This window comes from Cardiocondyla obscurior, linkage group LG13, assembly GCF_019399895.1.
Source record: "Cardiocondyla obscurior isolate alpha-2009 linkage group LG13, Cobs3.1, whole genome shotgun sequence".
Classification (NCBI taxonomy): domain Eukaryota; kingdom Metazoa; phylum Arthropoda; class Insecta; order Hymenoptera; family Formicidae; genus Cardiocondyla; species Cardiocondyla obscurior.
Window position 1 is genome coordinate 3,560,619 of NC_091876.1, and position 15,504 is coordinate 3,576,122.

Here is a 15,504-nt window from a genome sequence, read left to right on the forward strand (position 1 = left end):
CAGTCAGAAATATAACGATATGTAATTTGTCGAGTTAAGGCCCTTTTTTTTGTATGCTAAGCAATATCCACTTCCGCACAATCGGCCGCGTAATCGCGCGGCTTTCAACGTTACTCGTGCCTCGTTTCCGGTCCCGTCGTGCGGCGATTACGTAATTCGCCATTAAAAATCGAAAGGGTATCTGGGCCGTACTTGAGGGCTCGTAGCGGCCGAGGTGGTAGACCGGGGGGGAAGAGAAAGAATTCGCAGTTGTCGTTCGGAGATAGGAAGTCTGGCAAAAAGCGCGTCTCGGCCGAAGAGAATTCCATTGAGAATTCTCCACGTGAGACGTCCCGCGAAGGAACGTGGCCCGTAGGGAGAACCGGTGGCGACGGCTGAATGGCCCGAAAATAAGATGAACGAGACCGATCGCCGGGCAGAGGTGGCGAAGTACGCGGGGAGGCGAGGCCGGCCAGGTGAAACGCGCGTTGTTCAGGTAGGAGAGAAAGGAAAGGGCCCCCGAGAAGGGCAGATGGTCGAAGCGGCTTGGCCGATGGCCGGTCGATAGCGACAAGTTCGACATATTCACCAGCTTTCTGGCAACTGCTCGTAAGGAAAGAATGCTTCTTCTTCTCGTAGACTCCTTCGCGTTTCTTTTCCCGCGGCTCGCATTCGTTTTATTCCTCTTTATAATAATAGGAGCGGCTTCCTTTCTCTCTTATCCCGAAGGACGGACCACCGCCGGCTCATTTCGTGCGTGACTGCGATCGTGAAGAGCCTGTCCGAGCTCGTAGACAAATTAGGGATTAGAAAATAACCGGAATATGTGGCACGGTACGTCTATCCTTCGTTATTATCCTTGAGCGAATTAGCATGAAAGGGTAACCCGAAGATAAAAAAAAAAGTAGATCAGTCGTGACTATTGTTTTCGAATTCTTTTTAAGTCCAGATCGAAATAACGAGGAAATATTGGTTATGATTCTTCTTTAATTAAAATTGTGATAACTCAAATTTATTTATTTTTTTTTTTTTAGTTTAATTAATTTAAAAATTATTTCGATATCGTAATAATATTACTGAAATTATTTCAATTAGTTGATTGCTGCGTTTATAGTCTGTAGTCATATAGTTATACATAGCCCTTTCGTGTCGAGTTATCAAGAGGAAAATAAAGATAATTTTTTTTTTCCACGACGACGATCTTTGACAACTTGTAGACCGCTTAGAAATCGATGTCTTTGTAAAGAAAATCTTACGCAGGATTGTCAGAATGGCGCCGAACGCACGATAGCATCGGAGTTCAATGCACGGGTGATACGGAACTGATAAGAAATAGAAGAAAGAGCGACGGTAAAAAGCGTCGCGACGCGGCCGGGTCGTCAAGGACCGACACGAATTTGAATTGGTGATTCGATAGGTGATATACGAGCTAAAGTAATCGCCTCGTGTGATAATTTCGATGCACTCGGTCTCGACGGCGGACATAATCGTCCGCGAGTTTCGCTCCGCCGTTCATAGTCGCGACTCAAACTTAGCCGCTCGTACGGGTGCGTTATTACAGGCGACCTAAATTCGCGAAGGAAAAAAACAAAGGACTCGACACCTTAGAAAAGCAAGCCCGGCGACGCGAGATTCGATAAGAATTCAACGTTTGTCATTTCAAGAAATTTATGTATCGTTTATTGAATTTGATTTCTAAATCGTTATCCGTTTATGCGTGTCGAAGGTTGCGGGCATTTAACGGTTCTCTCTTTCGCAACGTGGCGGCTCGTTTTTTTTTCTTTTCTTTCTTTTTTATTTTTTTTTTAAATGCCGAACGAACCTCGGGGAAAAAGAGGAAAAGCCGGTTGCACAAGATAGAAACACGCGTACGATACGCGAACACGCGTATCGAGCGGTTGCACAACCAGATAGGCGGCTACAAGGATCCTCGTCGTTTCTCCTTGAATCACTCGTTACTCTCCTTCCGCCGCGTCACCGATCCGTGGAGAAATTTAAGGGTCAATATAAATGAGCCTCGATAGCAGCGACAAGGCGGCGGCGGCGGGTTCGGCTCCGTGTCGCATGTCGACGCCCATGAAACGCGAGGGAATTTGTCGAACAGCGTGACTCCATTCCTGTCATGCATTGTCATCAATTTATTCGATTCATTCTTGTGCATGTATATTCACGCACGATCTTGTTAGGCATCTCTCGATAGCGAGAAACATGGTCTTTAAGTAGAATCTTTTGACGGCGCATCATCCTTATACCGTCGACGAAAACATTTTGATACGGCATTTTTCTCGTCTATCCTTGGCATTTAAAGAATCGAGCTCCAACTTCGCGAACGGGGAAGACTTCGGGAACCTTCGAAAAGTTTTAGGCCGATCGTTCCGCCTTGCGTGACAAATAAGATTCTATTTTTGGGAAATGCGCAGTGCTGCTTCTTGTATTTTTATCCACAACGCGAAACAATTAATAGACATGAAATAATTCATATTTCACGGCTTACTCGTATGCAGCTCATTATACGTTTAGATAAGCAGCTCTCTTCCGATGGGTGCGCCTCGCAATTTTTCTTTTTTCTTTTTTTATCTTCTTTTTTTTTCGCGGCAATGCGCGTGTGACACCGTGGACAAATGTATATTTATCAAAGATTACGTCACATGCATACAAGTTTAGCCCGTTAATTAAGTAATTGAGCTTGATAGAGGCGGGAGGAGGAGGGAAACCACTGTATGGGAGGTCAACCCGCATGAGAAAAAGCATTTCTGTACGCGTGCTTTAGTCCACGTTTCTCTTCCGCTTTCCCGGAGTTTCCCTCAAGAGAGGAAGTGCATTTAATAGTTGTACACCCGAATCGGCCACTCTCGCAAAGAAGACGCGTCACCTGAGTTAGCTGGGCTGTTACCGTCCATAAGTTCGTCAGTCTGGTCGTCACAAAAGACAGTCTTTAATTTCGAGTCTCTCTCACTCTTTCGCGCCGTTTAACCGCGCCGTAAACTTCTCATATTCCTGCGGCGTGTTTACACGAGGAACATCAAATAAATCCCGTCTCTTTGATGATTTCTCTGCCATCAGTGCTCATTTGCAGATTTATGAACGGCAATAGACTCCGCCGATGAGCTTCGCCTCGTTTCGTAGAAAAATACGAGAAATTCACAGACGTAGGTTTACCTTTCGCGCCTCCCGGCGAATTGCGTAATCGTCACGCCGATCACGAGAGAGATACGGAAAATGACAACTACAGCCGAACGGGGAAAAAAATTAATGACAGTCGTGCGAATAGGTTTACTTTCGAGCCATCAATTTAATACCTCGCTTAACGCGGTACGGCACATTAATTAATGATAACCAGGCATCGGCCGCAATGGCAACGCCCAGGTGCTCGCGATAATATCGTTTCGCACGCGCGCGGGACCCGCTTCGACTCGGTAAACGCATAGGAAAATCCGAGGAATGCGATTATCTCTGAATTGCGGTTGCTCGGCCGGGGTTGCGTCTTTTCGCCGTTGCATAACGAGCGTTTTACTTTATCGCCGGGCGTTCGACTTCTTGGCGACTCGAATGCAAGGCAACAACTCGGCGCTTTTTTTTATTTTTTTTTATTTCTCTATTCGCCGGGACACGATAAACCCGTTAATGTATTTGCATAAGAATACTTATCGCGCGGGAGCCGACTGAGTGCAGTATCCGCCGAGACTTTCGAGTGCCCCGATGTTTACTGACAAAATTAGCGCGTAATTAATCCGCGACTAATGCCGTGCGCCGGTCATCGAGGCTAGCCGAGGCCGAGGGAAGCTCGGCGCGAAGGACGTCCCGTTTCGAAACGGTTTTGAGGCACAATTTTTCCGCGACGTCGCCTTTGACTCCTCGCACCAGCGCGACTGATAACGAACTGTTACGAAACTTTCCGCGTTACGTAATCGTCGTCGTATTCTGTGAAATATTCACAATTGTATCGAGTCCCCCGCGCTGTTGGGTGCCATTGATACCCGCTAATTCGTGTTTTCATATTCGCGCTCGGCGTATATTTTTCTAAAGCCACGCTCGTGTGGAATAAGTGCCGAATGTTCGATTAAAAAAAAAAACAAAGTAAAAAAAAAATTATTTCGACGAGCTCCCGAGTCGTAAAACTTGATATATACATAAGAGAAGTCGATGCCGCGCGAAGTTATTTGTTCGTGCTTTGTAAAATAAACGTATCGAGCCTTTTTCCATAAAATTTAACTTGTTTTGGGTATACCAATATCAAACACAGTCTCACATTTTTTCTTTTTTTATTAATATTTGTCAGCGATTTTCTAAAAATAAATAATATATTTTCCACGGACGTCCGAGACGATCGAGACGATATGCGGGCGCGTAACATCTGTTTCAAGCTGTCGCATACCATATTCCCGATGCTGCCGAACGTTGCGAGTCTCGGAATCGAAATAAGACGGCCCGAAAGCAAAACCGCAGAGAACGAGGGAGACCACGTCTCCGGCGGCGTGTTCCCGTTTCGTATTTAGGCCGAGCCTGCTGTTTGCGGCCCGTGATTTTCTCACCGGCCGGCGAACGGACTGCGAAAACAGGATTGCGCGAAATCGCGGTTAAATATGCCGACCTTCCTCGTCCTTTTTCCGCGTTGTTTATTACGATAAGTCTCGTTTACTTACGCATTCCTACGGTAGCGATTTGCACAGCTGCGAGTAAGAGACATCAGACTCGGCCTCGATGCACACCCGTGTAAATATCTTTTCTTCGCAGGCATTTTGTCTATATCTCCTGCATAGAGCGAGAAAGAAAGAGAGAGAGAAAAAGATAGGACAGATAAGAGAAATAAGACAGTCGTAAACTTTGTGCGAGCGGTATCCGCGCGTTTCACTACTCGATCGACGAAACAAGCAGCAGCAAACGTTTCCGCGGTTTGCGCAATTCATCCGCCTATAGTAATAGTAAATTTACCTAGATCTTTTCGAGCGCTTCTTGCATACATTTCGTCGTGTTTCTTTAACGTAGCCAGTTACGTTCGATGAGTGCGCCTGGAAGATTATCTGTTTTTTAAGCTCAACGTGGCTTCAACAAAAATTAGCACGTGCAGAGAAAAATTAAAATTGCATAGTTAAAAAAAATTTTTTTTCTAATAGATTATTTATGACAAACGTGCAATTATTTTGAGCCGAGTAAACGCGGCTGCATTCCGCAATAATATTAAGTATTGTGCCAGCCGTGCGAATATTTTGGCGTGCAACTTTTGAACGCGATTGAAACGCGAGGGAATTAGCTTTTCGTCCAGCTGTCGTCCGAGAATTTTAATAGCTCGGACCCGCAGAAAGGTCTCCTCAGCGTTGAATTTATTAGCATCCAGTTTATTCCGCGTCAAGGATTCAAGGCCACGCGGGAGATTATACGAATGTTAAACGAGATCAATCGTCTTCGAGTAGGCATCTAATAAAAATTCATCCCGATAAACAAGAAGCGCTTGCAATTCCCCTCAATCTTAACGTACATTCCGCGTTTCGTAGAGCACATAATGAATCGTTTCCAGAACTGATAAGCGCGACAACAAAATGTTTGCCTCATGTTCCCGGGGCTATCGCCGAGGTTTATCGAGCAACAGGCAAAAGTGTGTCATAGAAATCTGATTTTTCACTTATTTCTGATTTCTGTGTTCCGTATCTTTTTGTATTCAAATAAAATATTTCGTTCCCATTCCGGCTTCACCCGGCGCGTTACGTACGTATTTATTTCGCCGTCACTTTTTTTCCACATTCGATTCTTCTCGCCGATACGGTCAGAGTTTTACGTTTCCTCTGCGCGAACGTCGCAATCGCGCCGTGGAGGAGAGGTTATCATTTATGACTGTCAGGAAAATTAGCGAATTCCGGTAGCGCGCAGGTGACACACGGAAATCAGATTACCGGAACGCTCGCGCGCGTGTCGTCATTTGAAAAATGTGTGAACAGCGTAATGACCGGGCTTGTGAAAGTAATTGCTTCCCGGGGATTGCGGGAACCCGTGAAATAAAAGCAAATGAGCGGGCAATTTAGAATTTCGCTCGATAGTCGAAAAGTAGGCCGGCCGGGCGGGGCGGGCGAACTGTGTTTTTAGAGGAGAGAAACCGGGTGATGCCGGACGTTCGCGCGGGCAGAGCTTCCGAACTCGAGGCTGCGCTCGGATTCCGTAAGAACGGTTCCGCGCCGACCACCGTGCAGGCCCCGCAATAATTTTGATTTCTGGCCGATTCGGGTCCATTAATAAACCGCCCACCAGATCCCAAAGCCCGGCTTCGGGTCTCCGGGGGCTTATCTGGGTGGTTTCTCTCGGATATTTTTAGTCGCGTAACACGCCGGCGACGTGCGTGCCACGTTGAGCCCATCGACGTGCCCGCGTTTTACGCGTGTTAGGCATATGTGCGTGACGATCTCTTCCCCGTCCTCTTCCTTCTTCGTTTCTGCCTTTCCTTCGTGGCAGTGGACACGTGTGTGCGCTTCGCCGAACATAATATCTTATAAATAGGGATTGGCTAACGGCTAATGCGAAAGGGTGATGCAGGTTTTATTTCGGTAACGCTTTCCGGTCACCGCGTTCGATATAGAGAATTCTCCGTCTGCGGTCTGGTCTGCCTTCGCTTTCTACGAGATGGAAATCGTGTCGAAATCGCTGTCCCTCGATCGACGAATATCCCTCTGCCCGTTTGCTTCCACCGCTGCCTGGCTTTTTAGCTCGCGTTCCGCGAGCATCTCGGGGCCGGGGGATGCCTTCGTTCGCGCATTTCGCACGCGAAACACTTGAGGATCATCGTAAATCGTGGTTTCTTATACACGTTTATTTGCCGGGTTCATATATCCGTTACCGGAGCGACTGTAAATTACGCACGATCACCCCTCCCCGTATGGTCATGTCTAAAATTTATTTATAGTGTACACGAGTTTTACATTACGAGATCCCGAAATACTAGTTACGCGATTTCCTCGCGAGCCGGAAGATATTTTCGGCGGGGCAATATACAATTACGCGTGTCAGTTTTCGGTAATCCGATCCTCGTTGTAACATGCGTTCGCGGCCGTACGCGTGTGAAATTGCCGGGCGGTGTTTTGATTCTGAAATTTTTTGGAGCTCTCCCGGTGAGCGTTCGCGGCTCTTGCTTCACGTCGAGGGGACTCGGCGCGGCCGTTCGATAAATTACATATCCCTGCGCGGACCCTTCGCGACGACGGATAACGAACTACTCGATAACGAGCACGGGGGCCCACGCAACGTTTCGAGCCACGTGAATAGCGGCAGGTACCGTTACCGATCGCGCGGACGAAACTTTTACGGTCGCGATAGCGCAATAGAACGATTCGACAATCGATCATCCGGTTTGCGCGTTTCCGGTGCCGCGAGCCCGCCACTGCGCAGCGGGATCGATTTATATCTTTTTTTTTTTTTCCCCATGACAAAGATTCAACTCAAGCAGATCGCTTTTACTAGTAGACTAGTAGAGAACTCACCGCCGATACGATATATCTCCGATATTAGATCTCGGACAAGAATGGGCCATCGAATCGTCATTGTGAGCGACCGCGTGCTTGAGGTGACGGCGCATTATAATTACACGCCTCGCGTCTCAGCGGGACAATTCGTTACCGGCGTTTGTTGCACGCGTCGCGCGGAGAATAGGCCACGCACGCGGGGCCCCCGATTCACGGCACGTAAAAGCTGGAAAAACGAGACGTAGGGTACGCCGGCAGAGGAAAAAGACGAAGTAGAAGAGGGCACGTTGTTGTCCCGCGGGCGAGAGGACGGAATGCCAGTCACCGGCGAAGCCGTCGGACTACTAATGACGCACCTCTCTCCTCCCCTTTGTCCTCCTCGCCCGCTGCTCGAGCATTCGAATCCCCGCGTTTTCGTTCTAATTACGCCGAACGTGTAAGCAGATAACGCACGTCGCTGACTGAAGCCGAGTTTCCGCATCGTCTACGATCTACGCCCGGAGATGCTCCGGAATTTCTCCAAGCGTGACGGATTAGTTTCAAGTTTAATGACGTGCCGACTCGTGGTCCGTAACTGCCGCAATATTACCTGCGTACTGTTTACTCGAGATGTTTATTGGAGTGCTCCTTGCGGAGAAATTACATAACGTAGCGTCGAAATGATATCGCTCTAAGTCTTCAAGAAAGATTAATCTCTAGAATCAAAAAAGAAAAAAAAAAAGAAAAGAAAAAGGAACAAAATTAATTTTAAATCGTAAGATATTAAGTTTAAATTTAATATGTGAAACTAGAGATTAATTTCTGCATTTAATTAAGAGATAAGATCTTCCACTTTAAAGAGTTGATTTTCATAATTTTAGAATTAAAATTCCCGAGAATTATTGACGGATTGGTAGGTAATTAGAGGATAACGCGTTAAGCACTTTCAATTAGCGTTTCATGTCGAAACCCGCTAGAGGCGGAGGAGGAAGTTGTTTTTTTAACGCGTGACTCTCGTGGTTAGACTTCTACGAACGTAACGGATCCATTGAAGGTTTAAAGACGTGAGGTTGAATCACGATGACCCGCCGTGTCTTTCGTCGGGACTTTCGAGAAGTCGCATTCCCGGTTAAGCGTAGCGCAGCGAATCGCCACCGATTATTAGCGTTTCACTTTCTACTCCGCGGATTGTTACCTCAGAATTTCCAAACAATCGAATTATCGTCGATAGTACCGCAATTTGAATCAATTTCCCTGCGCACCGTGATATTTGCGCTCCTCGATTCGTGACGGTAAAATCGATTGGGGACTAATAAACGCGATACATTTCATAAGCCGTTCTTAACGTAACGCTGATGTCACGAGATTGTTTCCTCGATGAACGTACGAGCGAACGAACTCGTTCCGAGCTTTACGAGGCAATATATGTATAAGTTTACGTCGCAATAGGAATAACCGAACGATGTCGAAGGCATCGTTTAAAACGATCGACGTTCATGCGTGTTTTTCAACGCGTACTGTTACATAATTTTCAGTCGTCGACGAAAAAAGGTGCGTGAATAATTTTTTTTTTTATTTTCTTTTCGAGCGGCATATAAGCACCGACGATCCCAATGTTTATTAATATTAATGCAAGCCTCGCGCGGGGAGTTGAGAAAATAATCACGCGTGGGATAAGTAGGCCAGCCCAGGAATAAACCGAATTAGATTCGTTGACGATTTATCGTTAAGTCATTTCCGATACGCGTCGCTTTCGATATAGTCTCAGCGAGCGATACGCGTTGGAGGTCGGAATCGCGGCCGATAAAGCGAGGTTCGACACGCTGTTCGGAAGTTCGCAATGTCGAGCACGGTTGCAGCCTAGTTTCCCTGAATGCGCTCGATTCATTGAGGGTTTAACGACACGAGATTGCGCGAGTCCGTTATCAGGGCGTGTAGTAATACGCGATAATTAACATACGCGCGATGTACCACCAGCGAGTCTTTCTTTTAAATTTTTTTTTTTTTTTTCGTTGAGAAACATCCGCGGACCGCCCGTCCGAGAGATAAAGCATAAGCGAATCCCTGTTTAAATGGCTCGCGTTTTACGAGCACCTAAAGTAAGAATACGCCGGCGGTGTCATAACACAATGAGATGAATTGACGCGGACTGATTAATTAGCGGAAGATCCCTGATTTCTCGTGTTGAATGAAGCGATATCACGTAATAGCGGTAATAACGAAATAAACGAGATTTGTATATGACTTCATTATTCAGATATAGAATTCATTGTCGCACCACGGATTTTTAATTCCCCAAAAGCTTATTCTATAGTCTGGATATGTCACATTAATTTTAATCCGTACTTTCAACATCTGCTCGCGCACACACGTAGACGTAATATTTTAATCTACAACATTTGGTGTTGATTAGATCTTTTTTTTTTCTTTTTCGTTTCACGTCGCATAGAGCCAATTACGAAGGGACAGATTCTCCCCCTGAAATGTATTCAGACCCCCGCTGTTTATATTCCAAATGTTAAAAGTGTCCACTTTCCCGCAACGGTAGTACGCGCGACGTACGAATGTCGCAGATTCATTCAGAGTTTAACGACGCGAGTTTGAATCGCCTTATTACCGCGTAGGTGCCGTAATATACTTTGTCATCCTCGTATGGTTGTACCATTCGCGTAAGAAACACGGCGATCTCCGCAACGAGATCTCGCTGATAATAACGCAAAGAGAATATCCCGCGTAAGTACGTACAAGACTTATTCGTTCGCGCAGCAGCGGATAGGAAAGTCTACGAATAGACTCGCAGCGATATGGTGAATTGTTGTTTTGACAAGCCCGGGATTAGATGTTTACCGAAGAAAACAATTACTCATTATGTCCGGCACCGTTAAGAGAAACCGAGGAGCATTATCGCGTAAGGTGAAGATCGATGGGGGAAAAGCAATTATAATTAATCGGGATGTCTTCGGCGCCTCGGCCTCTCGTTATAGCCGTCTTCGCCGGGTATGTGTGCGTACGTGTGGAACTGATATAGATGAGAATAAATAGGCATAGTCTAATACGGTTAACGGATAAAATTATCTTGCGACGCCGAGCGAACGAGCGACGCTCGTTATCATTACGTTATTTTCGTAATGCAATCCAAGCGAGTATAACTTAATTAGAAGTACGGAGTACATATTTTATAGTAAGTCCGATCCGCCGGCCTGCGAGGAAAAATGAAAAAGGAAGAAGGTAAAAAAAGAATACCTAGATTTACCGCAACATTCAATTACAGATAAACGAGCGATTAAGATTTTGCCACGTCGTCATTTCTCTTTAATCATACTTCAATTAATTCGGTCTCTTGATAATTTCAGTTCTACATGGAGGCTCGGTTAAGAATCAATTAAGCTAAGGTTAAAGTTAACTGGCGTTGGCGAAACTAGCTACAAGTAATATTTATGGCGCGTAACTATGTGGGCTATTAAGAACGGCGCGGAGGATCGGGCTCGCGCGAGGAATTCGATTAAAATCGTTTTATATTACACGAAGTCATCGGCTGCCCGGCCATCGGCGGTGTTAATTACCACGCGGAAATTATCGGGCTCGAAACTATTAACTATTCGCGACTGCATATGCATCTTCTCGCGGCCTTGACATTAACGTTGCACCTTGGGTGGCCTTGCAATACCTCGGAGACGACGCGTGCATTCATATAGGTACGTGAAAAGACAGATATGGCGTTTGCTGCGGGGAGGGCGGCGTGCGTACGTGACTCTTTGACTCACGGTTCCCCCATCCTCGGCCGCCGCGAACGAGGGAAGTAGTGTGGGGTGCGCTTCCCCTCAGTCCTCGACTACCGGCGCTCCGCGGCATATCTATGCGTGTGCTATTCGTATGCTATTCGTGTGCTATATGTGAGATTCGACGCACACCACGCCAAGATCCACGTACACTAGCCCACCGTCGCCGCAGCAAGCGACCATATCTGCCTTTCAATGTAAGTACAATACACATGTCGAGGTTTCACCTCAGCCGCAATAAAATCGCCGATCGGAGCATACGAATTAAATAGAAAATTCGCTACGAAACGTGATATTTTTTACGAACGAGTATTCATACACGAGGGCTAGGAAAATCAAAAGAAAAAAAAATAATATTGAACCAATTTCGATCTCTCATAATTTAATTTTCGTTGCAAAACTACGCAACTGCTAATTTAATTAATGAATTAATTTCTCACGCGTTATTAAACACAATAGGTATTTTTAACTATCCGCGCATAATATCGCAAGCGTTATCGAGATGCGTAAACATCTCGCCGAGGAACGCTCGTTACTCTCAGGAAATTAGAAAGTCATGTGGCGGCTCATCGAGGCACAGTCTGCTTGTCTTTAATTAGCACCCGGTGCTCGGAAACTAGTTTCCACAAAAACTCCCCGTGTATAGCGATGATTATCAGCGGTCTAGGCTCGGGGATACTGATTAGGATTCGTCATATACTTGTGGGTTAGTACGTCTGCGATGACCGAGCAGTTTATTTACATTTAGCGAACACCGGGACGGTCACAGCGACTGCGACATTTTTTAATAACGTTGGTGTATTATTCGTGTGGCGATTGGATTTGCTTGTGAATATTCGCGTTCGGTGTACCTTCGCTAAATTTATACACACTTTTACACATCCACGTCCGGTTTGTCTCCGACGCGTGCGTTTCCTCCGTAAAAGGTCCGCTCGTCGAAGGCTCCACGTGTTCGCCAATTAAAACGGGCAGAATCATTTGATTGACGATCCAACCTCCGTCCCGGGTGTCACTTCGCACCTTCGGGCAGCACTTGACAACGCAATTACCGTAAAAGATAGCGATTCTCGTTATCTCCCGCCGCGCAAGGCTACGCCGCAAATCGGCGAGTTAATTCGCCCTTGAGCCGATTCGCGCAAGCTAAACCGGATTAGTTTTCCCAGCGGATGGCCATGCGGGTGCATATTTGTTCCTCGCGTACGACTTAATTGAGTCCCGAGGTAACATTACTCGTGCATTATCACGTGCCTTTGTCGGTTACCCAACCCCCTTCGGATGAACGTTATCGGCGCGACTAACGTTACAGTATAATACGTCTCATATTATTTAATTATGTGTAACAATGAGCGTAACCTGCTTGAAATATCGATCTTTTCCGTATATAAATCCCGAAAGAAATACTTTGAGAACGATCGACATCGCGACACTGCAACAGACGTTTCCGCCGCTTCATTTCTGGCGGTCTTGATTCGCGGTTTCCTGCATTAATATTTAAAACGAAGGAATGTAAATTACGACGGGCGTAGCTGGACCCTCTAGAATTCGGCTCCGCGCATAGCTTAGTCGATAGGTCAAGTGCTAGAGGCGTACGCGCAATTGAGAACCGCGCAGTCTTCTTTCATCTCGCCGTCCCTTCTGTACTCGTGGCCGCCAGACTTTCTCGATTAGAGGAGCATCTTCGCCGCTGCTGGCACGAGAATACGCGGTTCCAACCTTCTCCCAAGCTTCGAGGGCCGTTATTAGGCGGAACGAAGAGGTGGTCCTCTTACTCCGTTGCCTCGAGTATCCGCCGCGACCCTCCGGCTCGTTCACCTAGGGAAGACGAGACGCTTGACAAATAGGTACCTTAAGGCTTAGCGTGCTTAAGAAAAAGTCAAAAGAGATCTCTTTTGTATTAGCTTTGCCGTTGACTCGGCTTTAATGTTGCCGCGAAGTATTTAAAGCAAATGCGCAGCTACTAAGCTGTTTAAGAAAAAGAACGGTCGTGAACGTTCTTGACATCGTAATCGAAGATAGTATCATTTTTAGCAAACGATTTCTTAAGATAGAACAAGGGGTCTTAGTCTCGACAATTTCGTATAAAGAAGATTTTAAATTTCGATCTCGTTTCTGGAATACTAAAATAGTTTTAAAGCCTTAATCTTTTTCCATCTAGAACAATGTCGGAATAAGAATTTTGATTAGACCAAAAAAAGAAAAGAAAAAGAAAGAAAATAAAAATAATAAACCCACGTAAAATGTGAGAAACTCTCATGGCTCGTTATCACAACCTCGCGATCGTTAAAATCGTCGGATTGTTATCACCTGCTCGCTCAATCGTGGAAGTTGGAACGAGGGACATACTAATTCCGGTTATGGAGGCGACCTTCGAAAACTCTAAGCAGAAACGGATATATTGCGCATCTCATTATCTTCCCGTGGGGTCAGTCGCAGGGTCAAACATGCTAATTGCACATGGCATGATAATAAACGAGCGGAAGGTGTCTGGCGCACGACACCCACCGGATCTTTCGACGTTATTAAGGTTCAGTCACACGCGCGTTTTATCATCGTGACGAAATGTCATTACGTCCACTGACATTTTACAATTTTGACTGCGCATAATGACACCGATAAATCACGAGCGACATTGATCGCCTTTAATAGCACGCCGATTACACAGAATGACTTCTTGGTGCTTCCTGCTTTTTTTTTTACCCTTCGAAAGCTATTAGCTATTCTTTCGAACCTAATACGTTTTGAGCATTACTGTTAAACGCAAGTTTTTTATAAGTAATGGATTCAACAATTGTTTTTTATTTATTTAATTTTTATTTATTTTTTTTTATTATTATCGATCCAAGTACCGTTACTTAAAATACAGCAGTTGTGAAATAAAAAGGCTGTCTATCGATAAAATTACATTTATTATCTACAGTATGTAATCGTGCTATTTAAAGACCTCTTAAAATGCCGCTCGTCCCACGGTGGATTCGATAACGAGTATCTCTCTAGTTCGCGCGTAGTATCTTATTTTTATTTATAGGAATTGAGATAGAGAACTTAAGAGTGACGAAATTAATTTTGTTAAATGTCATTTATTCGGTGGAAGTATAAAAAAAAAATAAAAATAAATAAATAGTGATAAGAAAAGGAAAAAGTAAAATAAAATCTCCGTCGCTCTTGCTCATTTTCTTTCTCCCCGCGCGGCGGGGACCTCGCAGATGGTGGACAAGTGACGTCACCCGTAAACTTGACAGGCAGCCGTTTTACTGGAGGGAGAACGTTATTTCCACTCGCGGACCCGTGCTGTAGTTGGAATAACTTGTCGAGAAAATTTACCGTTTCCGCTTTAACCACCATATCGGTCCGCCGCCGTCACCACCATAACTCGACGTTACCCCATTCCCAGAATATGTAGGTCGATCGCGGTACATTGTTGAGGAGAACTAATACGAAACGCTTCGCTTCACTTCCGGCGTTCTGTTCCGGACCGCATCTCGTAAGCGCGATCACGTAACAACGCGTTATGATAAAAAAAAAAATAGGCGTTAAACGCGTTAAATCGTCAATGCTATCGCGACGCGAATCAAATACTTTCATGGTTAGGTAGACAATGACGTTAGAATCGCGCGATCGTTCCCGCGATTGTTCGACATAGGCCGCGCTTTTGCTAGCCTGCCGTCGGGCTGAATAATAAATATTCATCCTTGATTACTTCGAACTCCCATGAGGCTTCGCATCTTCTCAATCATTACGACGGATATGATGTGGATAAACGTTCGCCATAAAGAACTTCGCGGGCGAAGGAGACAGACGAGAGATGGGATCGATTTTTCGTTCGGCTACTATTTCTAATTGCGCCTGCGGTTGTATTCGCTTTAATTAAGACGCTTACGGCAAAAAAAAAGAGGGAAAAAAAAAAAGTAAGATGCGCTGTTGATTAATTTGCAAGTGCCATTCCATTTATCCGCACCGAGATCTCCCGCCGGTATGGAAATTTCAATTAATATCCCTTGCGAGCGCCGCGAGTCGAGCGCGTGTGCGTATCCCTCACTGTCGCATTTAATAAGAGCAAACAGACTCTCCTCGATTAACGGCGTGCCGTAAATCGGATCGGAAATATCCGAGGGTGTCAGGCGCGTTACGGCACGCAAAAACGAATCTATTTTCGAAGGCCACGCCGGCCGGTTCGGCGATCAGCGCCGAGCATACGGGAGTCCCTGACGGACGATGATGTCAGGGGATGGGCACATCGGAGTGGAATCGGCATTATTTCTGTGCGCATACGTGTGTACATGTGTACACACAGCAAGGAGCGGACGATTATTAACGAATGGAAT

At 45.8% G+C, this 15,504-nt stretch overlaps 1 protein-coding gene across 2 annotated transcripts in view; it reads left to right on the top strand.

Moving 5' to 3' along the window:
• LOC139107503 (lachesin) overlaps positions 1–15,504 on the top strand; it is a 53,353-nt gene that overhangs the window by 2,181 nt on the left and 35,668 nt on the right. Inside the window, exon 1 of one of the 2 annotated variants that reach the window (XM_070665159.1) lies at positions 9,830–11,379. The exons of the other annotated variant lie outside the window; for it this stretch is intronic. The gene's annotated coding sequence lies outside the window, so the exon portion shown is untranslated. Of the gene's footprint in view, positions 1–9,829; positions 11,380–15,504 lie in introns of those variants that run through there. 2 annotated transcript variants of the gene reach the window in all.